Below are 15,445 nucleotides of genomic sequence, written 5' to 3'. Positions count from 1 at the left end.
ATTGGATGGGGTGGGAGAGGATGGGGGGGGGTCAGTAAAGGGCAGAATAACGATAGACTCCATTTTTTGAATACAGTGGGAACGGCTTGTGCGGCGAGTTCACCCCCCGCCCAGGCCTACGCGAGCCGACCCCGTTAAGCGAAGTTGTGCTTTTTGTTATTTTTCAGTTGTGTGACCATGTTATTGACAAGCGCGGACTTGTTTGATAAGTGTGGTGAAACCAGTCACGGCGCCATGTATTGACCCTGTCGATCCGTGGGTATACGATGCCCACGGCGCCGCCCCTCGGTGTCTGCACCGAGACGCGGCGGCTGCTCCACAGGCCCCAGTATGTTACTTGGCCGCCCTGACTTGTGAATATTAAGGACATGCAGGTTGGGCGGTGGGGAGGTTTGGGGTTAAGGTGGGCGTCTCATACAGGAAGCCGCCATTAACCCGCAAGCTTCGCTTAAACCCTTAAAGCACACACGTAGCAGCAGTGGGCCCAAGCCACAATGAAAGTGAGCCTAAAATAAGCCTAATTTATTTTTGATTAAGTCCAAATTATTCATTTAATTTCTTAATTAAAAATAATTAAACGTTCTAATTAATCAAGTTTCCTTTATTAATCCCCTTGGGGAAATTCAGTTACTGCGAATTAACCCATCCTCGCTGGGATCTGTGTAGCTAGGAGGAGCAGTGGGCTGCCGCCTTCACGCGGGGCCCGGGGGGGGGCCAACTCCGGTTCTTTACCCGCTGCCTTGCTCAGGGGCTCAGGCAGGAGTATAAACCCTAACGTGCATGTTTCTTTTTGATGGTGGGGGGGAAACAGGAGCACCCGGAGAAAACCCACCGCAGACACGGGGAGAGCATGCAAACTCCACACAGAGGACGACCTGGGACGACCCCCCCCCCCCCAAGGTTGGACAACCGCGGGGTTCGAACCCAGGATCTTCTTGCTGTGAGGCGACAGCGCTAACCACTGGGCCACCGTGCCGCCCAGTATTGGTTTTTAGTCATCTTAGTTTTTAGTCCTTGGTGACCTCTGGTCAGCAGGAGCAGCTGGTCAGTTCCCACCCTGGTCCCCTTCCACCTTCTGAGTACGCCACGCACCCCGCCAGCTCCTATCAGGCCCCTTCCTGGAGGGGCTGGGAATAGATCACACGTTTTACATGTTCACGGCTCAGGTACTGTCCTCATCCGGACTGACACAGAGTCAAAAAAATAACAAATAAAATTCAATCCCCCACGTCGCCGTCCTCATCACGGGAGAGTCCAGGGCGACCACACGGCAGGGGGGAGCAAACTTATCACGTCATGCCACTAACGATCATGTCGGAGAAGCGCCAGATCCTAGACGATGCTGTCTGTTAATCTATTTCTATTTGGTTTTAGTTCACCCTGAACAAGCCTCGTTGAGACCAGACATGTCTTGTGCAGAGGGTTGCTGGGCGAGACGGACGGCAGCACGTTGGACATGGTTGCAGACGGACAACAGAACCAAGAAGGGGGAGAAAAAACAGAAGGCAGGAATCGAACGGCTGCAGAGGAAACGCTGGAGAGAAACCAACGCTTCGCTCGGTACTGGAGGGGGAGGGATGAGGGTGGCGACAGACCGGCCACGTCTCCGCTCGCCGCTGCTCCTCCCAGCGCCACTGTCCGCTAGCTCACCGCCGGAGATGGGGCCTCCTGATCTTCACAGCGCCGGGACTCCGTCCCCCAAACCGTCACACCCACACCCACACACACATTTATCACCGCAATTCTCTTTTCCTCTGTCTCCCATCACGTAACACCTGCCCCTCGCACACAAACAAACACACACGTCCCAAGTGTTAAAGACGTGACCCACCTGCCAATCTCTCAGACGGTCTGGTTACTGTAACCAGAGAGACTGTACGTGAGCTCAAACCCACGCGTGCAGTTGTGCGCACACTCACACAAACATGCCACATACACGTGTGCACACCACACTTGCTGTGCCGTTCACATACATATACAACCAAGTCTGTCTCTCTCACACACACACACACACACACACACACATTTCCATTTCCCCCACGTTTCCTCTCCCTTAGGATGGAGTATACTCCTAAAGCACAGTGTGTCCTTTGCTGAACAAGCAGTGCTATTTCTAATAAGCTAGAAAAATAAATATGGAAAGTCATAATTATACTAAGTCACAGTGCATCGCATGTTCAACCGAGACACAATAACAAGTCATTCATATAGGCCACTGACAGTTATGATTCACGGGAAGGGATGAAAAATACATTAAATTTAGTAATTTATATCAGATTTCAAATTGACTTGCAAAAAAAAAAAAATGAAATGAAATTTAAAAAAAATGGCGTGCCCTGAATGCGGAGTGAGCTGAGAGGGTTGTGTGTTCGGAGGAAGGGGATGTTGGAAATTTTGTTGGACCAATCAGATGCCAGGACAGGATGCATCAGGGAAGTGTCAACGTTCGGGCTGATGGGATAGCTGGCAACGTTTGGACGCGACGGTGCACTCACATATGTATACACACACTGTGCACAAAAACACTTTCTAAGGGCACGCACCCCATAATGGCCACGAGCACCCACTGTGCAAACACACACACACACACACACACACACACACACACACACACACACACATAGGCACATGGGCGCACACACACACCTAGACGGGCAGGCGTCCATCTGTTGCTAAGCCGGTCCTCTCCTGCCTGGCACTGGCGAATTAGCAGGAATTTGTTGAGGCTGGGTGATTGTTTTCTCTTAAAACGCCGCGTGTTTTCGCTGGGGAGGTTTCTCTTGCGTGCACAGTGATTATTGAGCGAATGGAGGGTGAATGGAGGCCTTCATAAGCTGCGAGGTGGCTGTGGTCTCCATCCCCGCGCTGCCAGCCACGCGTCCCCTTCCACGGCCCTCATGCCGACTGGAGCGGAGGCAAGGCTCAGAGAGTCTCGTGTTCATATTCAGCCGATCTAAAACGACGTCCTGGTCCCGCTTTCGACTGCATGGTTGGGGAACGACTACGGCCGGGTGACTGCCCCGTTGCTGTTCATTCATTAAAAAAAGAAAAGAAAGACGTTTTGCTGTCATGCGAGCCATTGGGGAAGGATTGTGTAACCGGTTATTTTTTAGCCCGGTGCGGGATTCGATACGGGTGTGCTGCACCACAAGGCGACATCACTAACCGCTCGGCTAAAGGGTCAGATCCGTTAGCTAGGGGCTAACGTGTCGTATTAGTAGTTTACAGTCGTCACCCTCCCCACGCTTGATCTTCCCGCGCTCCGAAGAGACTTCTGAGGATCTGCACACTTCCGGGTCCCACCGCTGCCACCAATGTAACCAGTTATTTTTTAGCCCGGTGAGGGATTCGATACGGGGTGCACTGCACCACAAGGCGACATCACTGACCGCTCGACTAAAGGGTCAGACCCGTTAGCTAGGGGGCTAACGTGTGTTATTAGTAGCTTACAGTCGTCACCCTCCCCACGCTTGTTCTTCCCGCGCTCCGAAGAGACTTCTGAGGATCTGCACACTTCCGGATCCCACCGCTGCCACCAATGTAAGCGGTTATTTTCTTGCCCGGTGCGGGATTCGATACGGGCTGTACTGCACCACAAGGCGACATCACTTTACAGTTTCCAGTTGCCACTGTAATGGCTTCTTAGCAGCAGCGCTCGCAGAGATGACGTCATTCCAGGCCTCTCAGACCTTTTTTTTAAAAATTATTTTTTGCCTATAAGGCAGAAATTAATAGGGTTTTTTTTGGATTCCCCTTGCTTTTGAAGTATATTGAGTAATATAAGTAGAAATTACATGACGAGGTCGATACATATGTCGACGTTAATTAAGGTCGGGACTTCCGGTCGCGTGATGCCCGATGGGCGGGAGAGTTTAGCGCTCCCCGGAAGTTGTTCAGTAATTCGGTAAAACAGCGGCGCCATTGTCTCCACGTCGCCCGCTTTGTTCAGCTGATACAAATACTCGTTCCTGCCGTCTATACGGGGTTTGTTTTGTTGTTACTACTGTCGTACTACTTAACATTCAAGAGTTATTTTGCCAACAACCGCGGTGCAGATATGGCGTCACTGCACACGCCAACCGTAGACGTCGGGGGGGGGGGTAAACACAGCTTATGCTAAGCTAACACTTTCCAGAAGTTTCTTAAATGCAGCTTCAAAAAGCTGATCAAAATTCACTTATTTGAGCGTTGACGTCCCGCTTTAAAGGTTTCTATGTTTTGGACTTTGGGGGGAAAGTTAAAACGAGAGTCCTAAGTTTTTTTTAAAAATGTAGCGCTTTTGATGACGCTAGCTAGCGTCTCTGAGGCTAGCTGGGGCTAGCTGAGGCTAGCGTCTGTGAGGCTAGCGTCTCAGTGCTTTGCAACGTCTCTGCTTTTTTTTGGGGTTTTTTTTCCACTGCCGTTTGTCTTTTCCTAGCCTTTAATGTGCGAGATCGTCATTAATCAGAGACTCACTCGGGGCAAATCTGCCGTCCCTGTTTTTCTCTCTGCAGGAGGAGTATCCTCTCTCACGTCCTCCATGGTGAGATGAGCAGATGACAGGTACGCGGTCGCCTCTCCGGAGGAACTAATGAGTGAGGACTCCGCTCGATGGAACATGACGTCCGTGCAGATTTATGGGTGTTTTCCTTCCAGCCGGGGGGGGGGGGACGCGCGGGGAGCGGTGTGAGTGGAGCCGGTCTGACTGTGAGCGCCGCCACCCGTGAGCAGAACAGGTGCATGTCTGTTTGTGTGCGACAGAGGGCAAGAAAGCCCGGGAGAGACGGAGAAAGGAGGGGAAAGCAGAAATGGGATACCAATGAAAAGAGGAAAAAAAGAGAGAAAGTGACAAAGTGGCTGTTAGTGCATAAAAAGGAAGACCGAGAACGAGAGAGAGACAAAGCATGAAAATGAAAGACGGGGAAAGAGGTAGGAGAGAGTGAGTGCCTCGTGTGTGTGTGTGTGTGTGTGTGTCCATGTGTGTTTGCGTGTTAAGGGGTGACGGTCCGAATACGAACCTGTACGTGTGTGAATGCTGGTCTCTGTGTGTCTGTTGGCCGAACGCAGATGGAGAGCGTCCACACCGGTGTCATCTCGCTCCACCACACCATCTCTGAATCACTGCGGTGGCTGGCGGCGGGCCAGGCCCTGTTAAAACACCCTGCCCTCACTTCCAGTAACAGCACACGGGCTGAAGGAGGGGGAGACAAAGGGGAAAAATGGGGTGTGTAGTAACTGGTAGTGTTGGTGGAGCGTGCGTGTGTGCGTGCACGTGGGTGGGTGTTGGTGTGTGTGTGTGTGTGTGTGTGCGCGTATGTTTTTGTATAGGTGTGTGCATAGAGGGTACATTTGTGCCAAATCCGTGTGCTTGCTCATGCTGGTCTGTAAGCGTGCATGTGTGTGTACAGAACAAGCATGTGACAAGTGTCCACGGACTGGGCGAGCAGAGAGAGTGTGTGTGTGCGTGCTTCGTTGCGGAAAGTGTGTGTGTGTGTGTGTGCACATCTACCCACACATTCCCCCCGAGGTATTCCTCGCCCCACACTATAAAAAGCAACATATTGAGAATGAATACTTTTAGCTTGTTTTTCCTCTTCTGTTAAGCATCGGTGTCAGGTGGTGGCAGCCACTCAATAAAATGTTCCGTCTCCCTGGCGGGGTAGCTGGTAACGCCGACTGATAAATGAAGATCTGTTTAAATGGACGGGGCCGCCGTTCGAACCGCCCCGGCCCTTCTGTGAATCTATAGCTCTGATACTCAAGCAGGGGGCAAAACTAACCGACTTAAAATACATTCACGTGAAGAGTTAGTGGGCGTCACGTTTTTCATCCGTTTTGTCAGATTTGTGGTGGGCGTTTTTTGTCCCCCCCCCCCCCCCCGGTCTGTTTTTGTGACATGTTTATGAGGCCCTGTGTGTTTTTTTGTCGTACTTGCACGGATTCAAATTGCCTTTCTGCAGTGTTTCGTTTTGCAACGCTGTTACAACCCGTGCAAATGTAAAGTTGTTTTTTTGTGTAAACGGTGTGGTCGCCTCGTATCTTACGGTTGTGACAAAGCAAGCAAGCGCACCCATATTAGTTCCAATATCTGCAAAAGCTAAACAAATACATATATATATATATACCCCCCCCCATGTCAGTCTTATCCTCCCCTCACCTCAGCTTGACTGTGGCTCCTTCCAGGTGTTTCACTGTGACCCGGTCCCTCCAGCTCTCATTGTGGCAGCTGCTGCAGCTGGGTGACTGCAGGAACCAGCTGCCTCTGTGTGTGTGTGTGTGTGTGTGTGTGTGTGAGAGAGAGAGAGAGAGAGAGAGTGTGAGGGAGAGTGTGTTTGTGAGAGAGCAAGAGAGAAATAGTGTGTGTGTGTGTGTGTGTGTGTGTGTGTGTGTGTGTGTGTGTGTGTGTGTGTGTGTGTGTGTGTGTGTGTTCACAGCCAGCTGTGAGGAAAGTGAGAGATCTTTTCCACAGTAGTCAGCAGCACCTGGTCCAGCCCGGGGCAGGTTGAGCAGACACACCAGGCCACCCAGCGCATACATACTGTGACCCACTGAGTATTACAGCACTGTGCACTGCGGATTCTCCACTGTCACTTATTATAGCACAGGGAACCAACAATTACACACTCTGTACGTGGTAAATGTAAAACCTTTCACACTCAACAACAGCGCTGTCGCCAGAGGACATTTTTTGTGCACAGATTTACGGCTGCTTCTGGAGCGTTATCCACACACCATGGGCTCAGTATAGAGATCGTGTTGAAATGCATGGTTGCCTCCATCTGAAGTTTTAACCTCCCAATATGAGCCGCGCCTCGTTCTCCTTGTTGATTTGATACTGCTCAATGAGGAGCACACGCATGTGTGGGCAGAGGTCTTCATTCTTGAGGAAATCTAACACACAGATATTGACGAACGGAGTCAGTGAAGTGCATTTTATTTGTGTAGCCCAATATCACAAATGACAAGCTTGCCTCGGTGGGAGGGCCCTCTTTTGAATCGACCCGTTTCCATGGTTTCAAGCATCTTCATAGTGTTTTCTAAATTCAAAGATAAGAATTTTTTTTGGTGAGAAATGTAAGCCGTGTGTAAGGGCAAGAAGGTTTATGCAAAAACCAGATCCATTTGCATAAGTTGTCGTACAACAGCATAGCTGGTAGCGCAGAGTGAGAATAACACTTCTGAAGTGATTGGGGGGGGGGTAACTTCTGCTGTTTTACCACAAACTGCAACACCTCCACTGAGATACTCAGAAATGTGCATCGGCTGATTCAAATATAAGTAGGGAAATACAGTATCTGCAGTACTTCTCCAGCATTTCTCCAAACCCGTTACACACAACTCCATTGTTCGTCTTTACAAATTCAAGAGCACCGGTTGTCTCACACCTCAGTTCAAGGAAGGTAAAGGCCAATGGTATTTGAGGCTTAACTCCCAGTTTAATCTTGTTTTTGGTTTTTTTTTGCCCCGGTGGGTAACTTCTGCTCGAAGCTAAGAGACATCACTCATACTGGGGTTTAAGGTGGCTTTGGGTTGAGCGACAAGCCATGAAAACACTCGCCTTTAAAAGAGCAAATGTAGGATTGCACCCCCCCCCCCCCCGGTCTCTCTATCTCTGTCTGTCTGTCTGTCTCTCTCTTTCTTTCACTCTCTCTGTCTCTCTCTCTCTCTATTTCACCTTACATAAACAGAACATACTATTCATGTCACATCTTGCCAGTAGCCATCGCCTCGACGGGAGCCAGTGCTCCGTGAATGTTCTGGTATTGAGTTCCAGCGATGGGGACAGGTTACCGGCTTTCGCTGCCAACAATGTCCGTAGAGTGCAAATGTTTATTTAAAAAGTTATGTTCAAGTATTGATTTTATTTCATTTTCCCTCCCCCCCCCGCCCCCTCCCCGAACCTGCCTGTTCTTGGCTCTGGTGGAGTGCCTGTCCATCATGGGGGTTTCCCAGAGGAGCCAGGCTTGTTGTCTGTCTCATACTAGCCGCTACTACAGTATAATGTACCCCCCCTCCCCATCCTTCCCCCATCCCCAAATCGAGCACTGAGCTTGGACTGTGTGTGTGTGCTGTGTGTGTCTATGTGTTGTATGTGTGTGAGCCACAGTCCAAGTAAAATAAGTTAGGAGGCCTGAGTAGATTTCATATAATAGCCAGGATATAGAATATCTCACCTACTTGCAGGAAAAATAAAATGGTTAACATTAATACATGATATGCCCCCCCCTTTTTTTTTATTACCCCCTTTTCCGTAGTCTCTGATTCTCTTCTCCATGCCCTCAAGTTTGTATTTAATTAGCTTGAAAAGTGGTTGTGTTTCATATCCAGTCATACGCTCATATTCTCTACCCCCAAAATAATGTCTCCTCTCTCTCTCTCTCTCTCTCTCTCTCTCTCTCTCCCTCTCCCCCATCCTGTCTGCAGAGCCGCTAGCTTTCTGCAGTCCCGACGTTGTCTCGGCCTAGCGTGGATCGCACGCATTCTCAAACACCTACAAGAGAGAAGGAGCCCTGACCTGCTGCGTCGCCTCACTCAGTGTCGGTAAGAAAACGAGCAAAAGGTCCCATCATGCTTTGCTGCACACAGGCCTCAGACAAAGTACTTTCTCCATTTTGATACAAGCTGAATTGTGTAATGGCACCATGCACAGGCTTTGTTTCTCGAAACATCCTTCTGGGGATTAGACTGAATTGAAATTCCTCCGTCATCGTCACGGCGATGGCACTTGAGCACAGAATCTTATTTTACCGACCACCTTCGAACTAAATCGTGGCAAATGGCCTCTCCGTGTTGCAGAGAACTCAGCCCTCTTCTTTGCCCATGTGTGTGTTGCCTCTTGCCAGCCTCCTCCTGTTCATTACACATCCACCCTGTTTGCCCACAACAGCACATGACAGCCAAGATCAGCAACCGCTTGATGCTTGAAAACTTTTACTATCATGCCAGTGCCCTGTTTTATTGTGCCAGTGAGTTTAATAAGTTTAGAGGACTCCTCCAAAACTAATTCGAGAGGTCCCGAACCCCAAGCTCCCACCATGACACGATTGTTTCGTGTGTTGAACCTCGTACAGCGGCTGGGCAATATTTACCCGGCACAAGGGGATGGTTCACATCTGACTGTATATTTTGCAATGCGTACGTGTGGAAATGCAAACACTCCTTCCTCCAAGCATGCATGTGAACAGGCAGGCAAGCGTGCATGTGCTAATACTAAAACACACAAACCCCCATATGTCTAAACTTAACATTAAAATCAGCGAGTTGATCCGTAATTTTTACTCTTCGCATGCGACATAGCAAAGAATCCTCTCAATGGAGCTCGACCTTTGTGCCCATCAGAAAGGGGGGGAACCCGCCTTGTTTTATACGAAACAATTTCAAGTATTATTCATCATACTTTCAATTGTAGTGCCCTGTAATCTGATTATTTTACTTGCTTTGGCACAAAAAGCACAGTGCGACCTCTCATATCTAAGCATCGGGTCATAAAACTGAGCAATTTCACTGGGAGAAAAAAAATGGCTGTTTGGTCTGTCACTGAAGCCTAAACCTATCAGACGGGGGTATTAAACAATCTGAGATGAGATGTTTTGCCCTCTTTGCATCTTATTTTCCCCAACATTTCCACCGAGGGAAAATCCATATCCAAGAGGTAGCGGTGTTGCCATTGGCAGACTGCAGACGTTTACACCGGGTGCCTGCTGAAACCAATGTCGCCCTGTTTGTTACGCCACGGAGGCCGTTGTTTAGGAGAAGAAAAAAAATCGCATTTTTGCACCCGTTCACGGCTGCCAGAGGTATCGAGGCCCGATAGGTACTCGTTTGAAAGGCGTTCGATATTTTAAAATGGCAGTGTAGTTATTTCTTTCTGCTGTCTAGCGTTGGAGACGGAGCTGTCTTCGGCTTCAAATGCGGCCTACGTTCGCGAGAGGGACGTCTACAATGGCGGCCTGTGTGCGGCGGGACAGGTGGAAAAGTGGAACATCAACGTCACAGCGCGATGACGCGTGGAAAAAACCGGCCTTGATGTGTTTTGACTGACACCTGCTTTGGACTCTTTGGCACGCGCCAATACATCTACAATGCCGGCGCTGCTGAGAGGTCGCTCATGTAATAAGTGTGCCGTAACGGAATTGTTTTATAGGAGGTTATTAATCATAACTGTGGTGTGAGGTTGCCGTCGTGCCAGACGCGTCCCAGGCGAATCCGGCCGACCACCTGTTGTTGTTTCATCAGTTCCACTTGTAGGACTTTATTTCGTAAAGGTGGAAAAAAAAATATTGGGCCAATAAAGTTCACATAAAAATGTGGCCTTTGTAAAAGTCCCGCGAGTGCCGCTTGACATACCCACAATCTCAAGGAAAGAAAAATTAAGGTAGAAAACTCGTGGTCCTTCTCATTGGAGGTTACAAGGACTGGTGTGATAACCGCCGCACACACCCCGAACCAGGGCTTTTGTCCTCATGCGACCAATATCAGTTCCCGCCGCTTGGCTTTTTCTTACGTAGCCTTGTCTCTGAGTCTATTTTTGGCTTTATTTTGGAGCATTTCGGAAACCCTCATTTTAGAAAAATGCCAAGTAGAAATAGTTGAATCTGGCCAGCACTATTACTTTTTACACTTCTATCTATTTTCTCGTTTATCGGCGTATAGTTATGTACTTTTACAGTTTTACTTGAACGTGTTATTAAACTCTTCTGTAGCAGTCAAAATGACCCGTTTTGAATACCAACTATTAATCACAAATATAGTTATTAATAACTGCGATGAAGACAAGGTATATTGGGTAATGTTGAATAAAATCTTACAATTGAATGGTTGTAAAAACCAGATTTGCCCTGGTTCCATGTGACCGGGCAAAACAAGTACGTCCATTGCTTAAGCTACCCGAACTACCTGTACGAGAGCGTTAAGAAAGAGAGGGGTTGTAGAATATAACGTAGTGAAACAGAGGCCGGGGCAAACCCATCAGAATGGGATGTGGCTCATTACCTGTCAATCAGATAGTCTCCCGGCCACTGACTGGAGAATTAGGGAGCAATTACGTGTGCTAACCGGCCTACAGGCCTCACTGGCACCCACAAACACTGGCTGTTCAGACCTGGCACACTGGAACACATTATAAACACATTACATCTGATTAGACGGAGAGAAAAGGCAGAGAGAGAAGAAAGAAAGGCATACAGTATTTACACACACACATGTGCACACACATATGCACGTATGTAAACCACAAAGAGACCACTTGACCGTGTCATCACTCTCAACCACGATGATGAACTGTGAGCGGACACGTTGGGTCGTAAGACGGATGGAGACGGTTGAAAAGTACGGACAGTATAAGGTGAAGGGGAGAAGGTGAGTCTGTCGGGGCCCCCCTCCTGTTGAATTATGGGATTCGGAGTCTGACATGGCAGTGTTTCACAGCCTTTTGGGTTTCAGAAGTAATGCAGTCCATCTTACGCAGCAGAGGATAATCTGGACCATATGTGAGTCTATGTTTTGTTCTTAGGCAAGTACAGGAGTGACAGATAGATAGATAGATAGATAGATAGATAGATAGATAGATAGATAGATAGATAGATAGATAGATAGATAGATAGATTGATTCATGAAATGCTTGTGCGGCATTTTCAATATCCACTATATTTCCATGTGAGTATAATATTCTAATTCATACACAGTTGTCGTAAAGGGATAACGTGTACCAGTTGCTGTGTTGGGTTTTTGTGAGTGTAAAAGAGGAGGATTCTGTGATTACAATGCTCTGCTTTCAGTCGGGTCGTAAAACAACAACTGAGTATGACGTACCGACATACTGTGATGGACGGTGATTGACACCACTGTCAAACTGACGCGTGGTGATGTCTTGGGTCTTCTCTGGCAACACCACGGACACGTATGATCGCCATCAGGAGCACATGGGTGTGTGTGTGTGTGTGTGTGTGTGTGTGTGTGTGTGTGTGTGTGTGTGTGTGTGAACTATCTATCTATCTATCTGGTATAGTATAGTATATCTATCTTTCCATCCGGTAATAGTATCATAGTTTCCAAAGTATTTTGTATGAGTCCTCTTGTGAACCAGGTCTTCCTTTTACAAACTTCGACCAAGCCAAAGAAACCTCAGCCGTGTCCTCGGCCAGGCAGTTCTGCAGATTAGAGTTGACAAACGTCATTAAAATTCACCTCTCCCAATAACAGGCCTTTCAGCGGCCTCACAAATGCAAACATATACACAGGATTTTCAGCAGTTTGACCAAAACAAGGATATGCTATCACTGGCAGAGGCTGTCCGTGGGGACATCGTGGCCAGACTTGGGTTTCCCCCCTGGGACCAGAACTGGCTAGCTCACATGCTAATGCCTCGACGTCTCTCCTGACTCTCCTCCTCTCTCCGTAAAGTAATCTGGTTCATCTGGGCCTCCAACCAGGCTTTTCAGCGCCTATTACCCTTCAAACCAGTGGCCTTGACCAAGAGAGGGAATTGACAAATAGGCAAAACATGTTGTCACAACGCGGTGGTTTTCAAAACCTCCTTGTCCGAGCGGATTATGTCCTCGATTTTAAGAGCTACCGATTAATGGTGGCTTGAAAGAACACCATGTCAGGAATGGTTTGCTGATGATTTAGTCACTGAAATCGGTAAACAGTCTGTCAATAGCGTAACGTGGAGTCAGCTGCACTTATGTGGACCTACGCCTCTCTGTGGCTGCTGAAAAGTTGCCAATACAGTTGAATATAGCTCAGCCATGATGTTTACAAGGCCAAAGACGGGAGAGACAGCCAGCGGTATTCCACAGGGGGCTGGGATTTGCTGTTTTGTTATTTTACTCATTTTCTAGGTAAGTGTAGAAGATACCCCATCTTAGCTCCATCTTACATTCAGCAGTCTGGTCGCTGGTCTAAGCTGGCCTTCACTCAGTGTTGGTATGTAATATGCCATCTTGTCTGAAGTACAACTCCCTGCCTCCCTCTGCGCTTTTATACGTTTTGTATGGTGGTCCACCTCTTCTGCCTCTCCTCTCTTCCTTTTCCCTAGCTAATGATCTAATTCCCCTACCTGTTAACAGGGTTTCCATTGTCTTGGTGCAGAATATTTGCCATGTCTGTTCATTTCCGCAAAAAGTATGACTAGATTTCCTGTCTGGCGTTGTGTGCTTTTCCTTGTTTTATTAGAATAAAAAATATCCCTTTATAGAGATAGATTCATGCTTCATCCCTTACAGATACTCAGAGTGAGGGATTGATGAACGATGCAGCATAACTCTTGGTGTTATCTTCTTCTTTGTTGAAAGTGACTGTTGGTTTATCAGAAAGTCATCGAATCACATCATCAGCTAATTTAAATGCTAATCTGCACATAGATTATGTTGTATGGGATGCGACATAATTCCTTGCTAACAGACCAAAGCCGCTCCCTATTCTTTGTTGCAAGCTAATAATGTTTTCAAGACATACTTTGTGTCTCTTCACCAGTGATGTGCGGGCAGGGTAGGCAGTGCCTCTCCAAAACTAAAAACAAATGTTGAGATTACATGACTGCTGGGATAGGCTCCAGCATCCCCACGACCCTGAGAGCAGGATAAAGCGATTTGGATAATGGAATGGATGGAGATTACATGATACTTGTATTTTAAAGTTTCATTAATCATAATTTGTCTCAGGATTACATATACCCCAGTAAAACTAGTCAGAATAGCTTCTTTAAAAGCATAGTATGCTCCTTTTGCCACAGCATGCTCCTAAAATCTACCGTTTCTGAATGCAGGAAGTTCCATCTTCCTGGTGGAGGAAGATGGCGGTGCGAATTTGCGGCGGCCTCACCCAGTACCATCCATGCAGTGTCTTTGTCCATGTCTAAGTTTTTTGTGTCTTCGTTTGATGGCTGGGATAGCTGGATTGGCTGGGTGAGCTTGGTCTGCTGCATCCGGTGGGCCCAGGGACCCCGGGCCTGCCCGGAGCTGCACTTGAAGAGGAAACACTGAGGGCGGTCTGACAGCATGCGGAAGCAGGGCAGGCTAAGCTAACTGACAGCCCATGCAGACCAGCAGATCTGATAACACCGATGGCGGTCCGGCGGTGGCCTCGCCTAGCCTTGACTGTGTTTTTGGTGTCGTCGTGTTCTGTGTGGGGAGGTGTGTCGAAGGTGTCTGACTGGGAGAGCTGGCGTTGGATCAGCTGGGAGAGTCTGGTCTGCTGCGTCCAGTGGACCCAGGGACTACGGCCCTGCCTGGAGCTGTGCCCAAGTAGGAAACACCGAGGGCGGTCTGACAGGATGTGGAAGCGGGGCAGGCTAAGCCAACTGCTAGCCCATGCACACCAGCAGTTACAACAGTCATTCTGGTGTTCGTTCTCTTGGACAGTGATTTTTTTTGTAGTTTAATATATGTGTTCCTATAGTTTTTAGATATGTGTTTTCGTCTTTGTGTTGCACTGCTCACTGCTGTAGGCTGGGGGAAACTGTTCCTGATTCCTGAGGCAGAGGCTACCTGTGCCTCTCTCTGCAGGTTTGGCGCAAAGGCCAATGTTGTCATAGATTTAGGCATGCGTAGCTGGTTCTCAAAGTGTATTGAATGATCAACGATGGGGCAGAGACCGACCCTGCCTCAGCTCTTACATGTCACAGGACATCCACTCCTTTTCGCTACACGCCCTTCCCCTAGCGTGGATAGTTTAACACTAGAATGACCGGGATTTCACTCCTACCTAAAACGGCCATGGGCGGTCAAATTGACGGCCGGTTTTTAAACTCCTTAATTTAACAGGTTAAGGTTTATTCTGTCAAGATAAATACCCAATTGAGATATTAATGCATTGATTAGTATGTCTGATAGGAAACGACTGACACAAAAATTAACATTTTAACAACTGTAATACTATTTTTAAACAATTTAAACTTCAGCGACATGGTCGAACTTGAAGAGCAAATTTTAAAAAGTGAACATAGTGTTACCTGAAAAACAAAACGCAGATCACATATTGCGAATCTAACAAATGTAACAAGGCCTGTAAAACGTGAAAAGTAAAAAAAAAAAAAAGAAAACTGAAAATAAATATTGAAACAGTCCCAAACAACGACCGTGGGCGGTCATGCCACGGGTTTTAAACTCTATATTCTGTCAAGATAAACACCCAGTTGTGATATTAATGCATTACATATGTTAGTATGTCTGTTAAGAAACTATCTGACAACAAAATTAACATTTTAACAGCTTTTAATACTATTTTTTTCAAACAAATTAAAATGGCCGCTGTCCAACGCCTGTAAACACTGCAACGCGTCGGTGGTAGTCATGGGGCGTCTGTAACAGTGTCTGTACCCAGACATGTTGGACACAATCACAAACCAAGTTTAGACCGTTACTCTGCACTGGAGGACGCTGGTGTGTTTCTATAACAAAGCGACGAACTTCACGAAGGAAATGGCGCGAACAAAACACGTCATAAGTGACATGACGCGCGCGAT

General features: G+C 47.8%; 1 protein-coding gene across 1 annotated transcript in view; it reads left to right on the top strand.

Moving 5' to 3' along the window:
• Positions 1–4,753: 4,753 nt before the first annotated feature.
• Positions 4,754–15,445, top strand: part of LOC130127527 (L-amino-acid oxidase-like) — a 52,212-nt gene continuing 41,520 nt past the window's right edge. The window contains exons 1-2 of the mRNA XM_056297194.1: positions 4,754–4,908; positions 8,404–8,520. The gene's annotated coding sequence lies outside the window, so the exon portion shown is untranslated. The remainder of the gene's footprint in view (positions 4,909–8,403; positions 8,521–15,445) is intronic.

This window comes from Lampris incognitus, chromosome 17 (assembly GCF_029633865.1).
Source record: "Lampris incognitus isolate fLamInc1 chromosome 17, fLamInc1.hap2, whole genome shotgun sequence".
NCBI lineage: Eukaryota > Metazoa > Chordata > Actinopteri > Lampriformes > Lampridae > Lampris > Lampris incognitus.
This window is presented reverse-complemented; position numbering and strand designations above follow the sequence as displayed.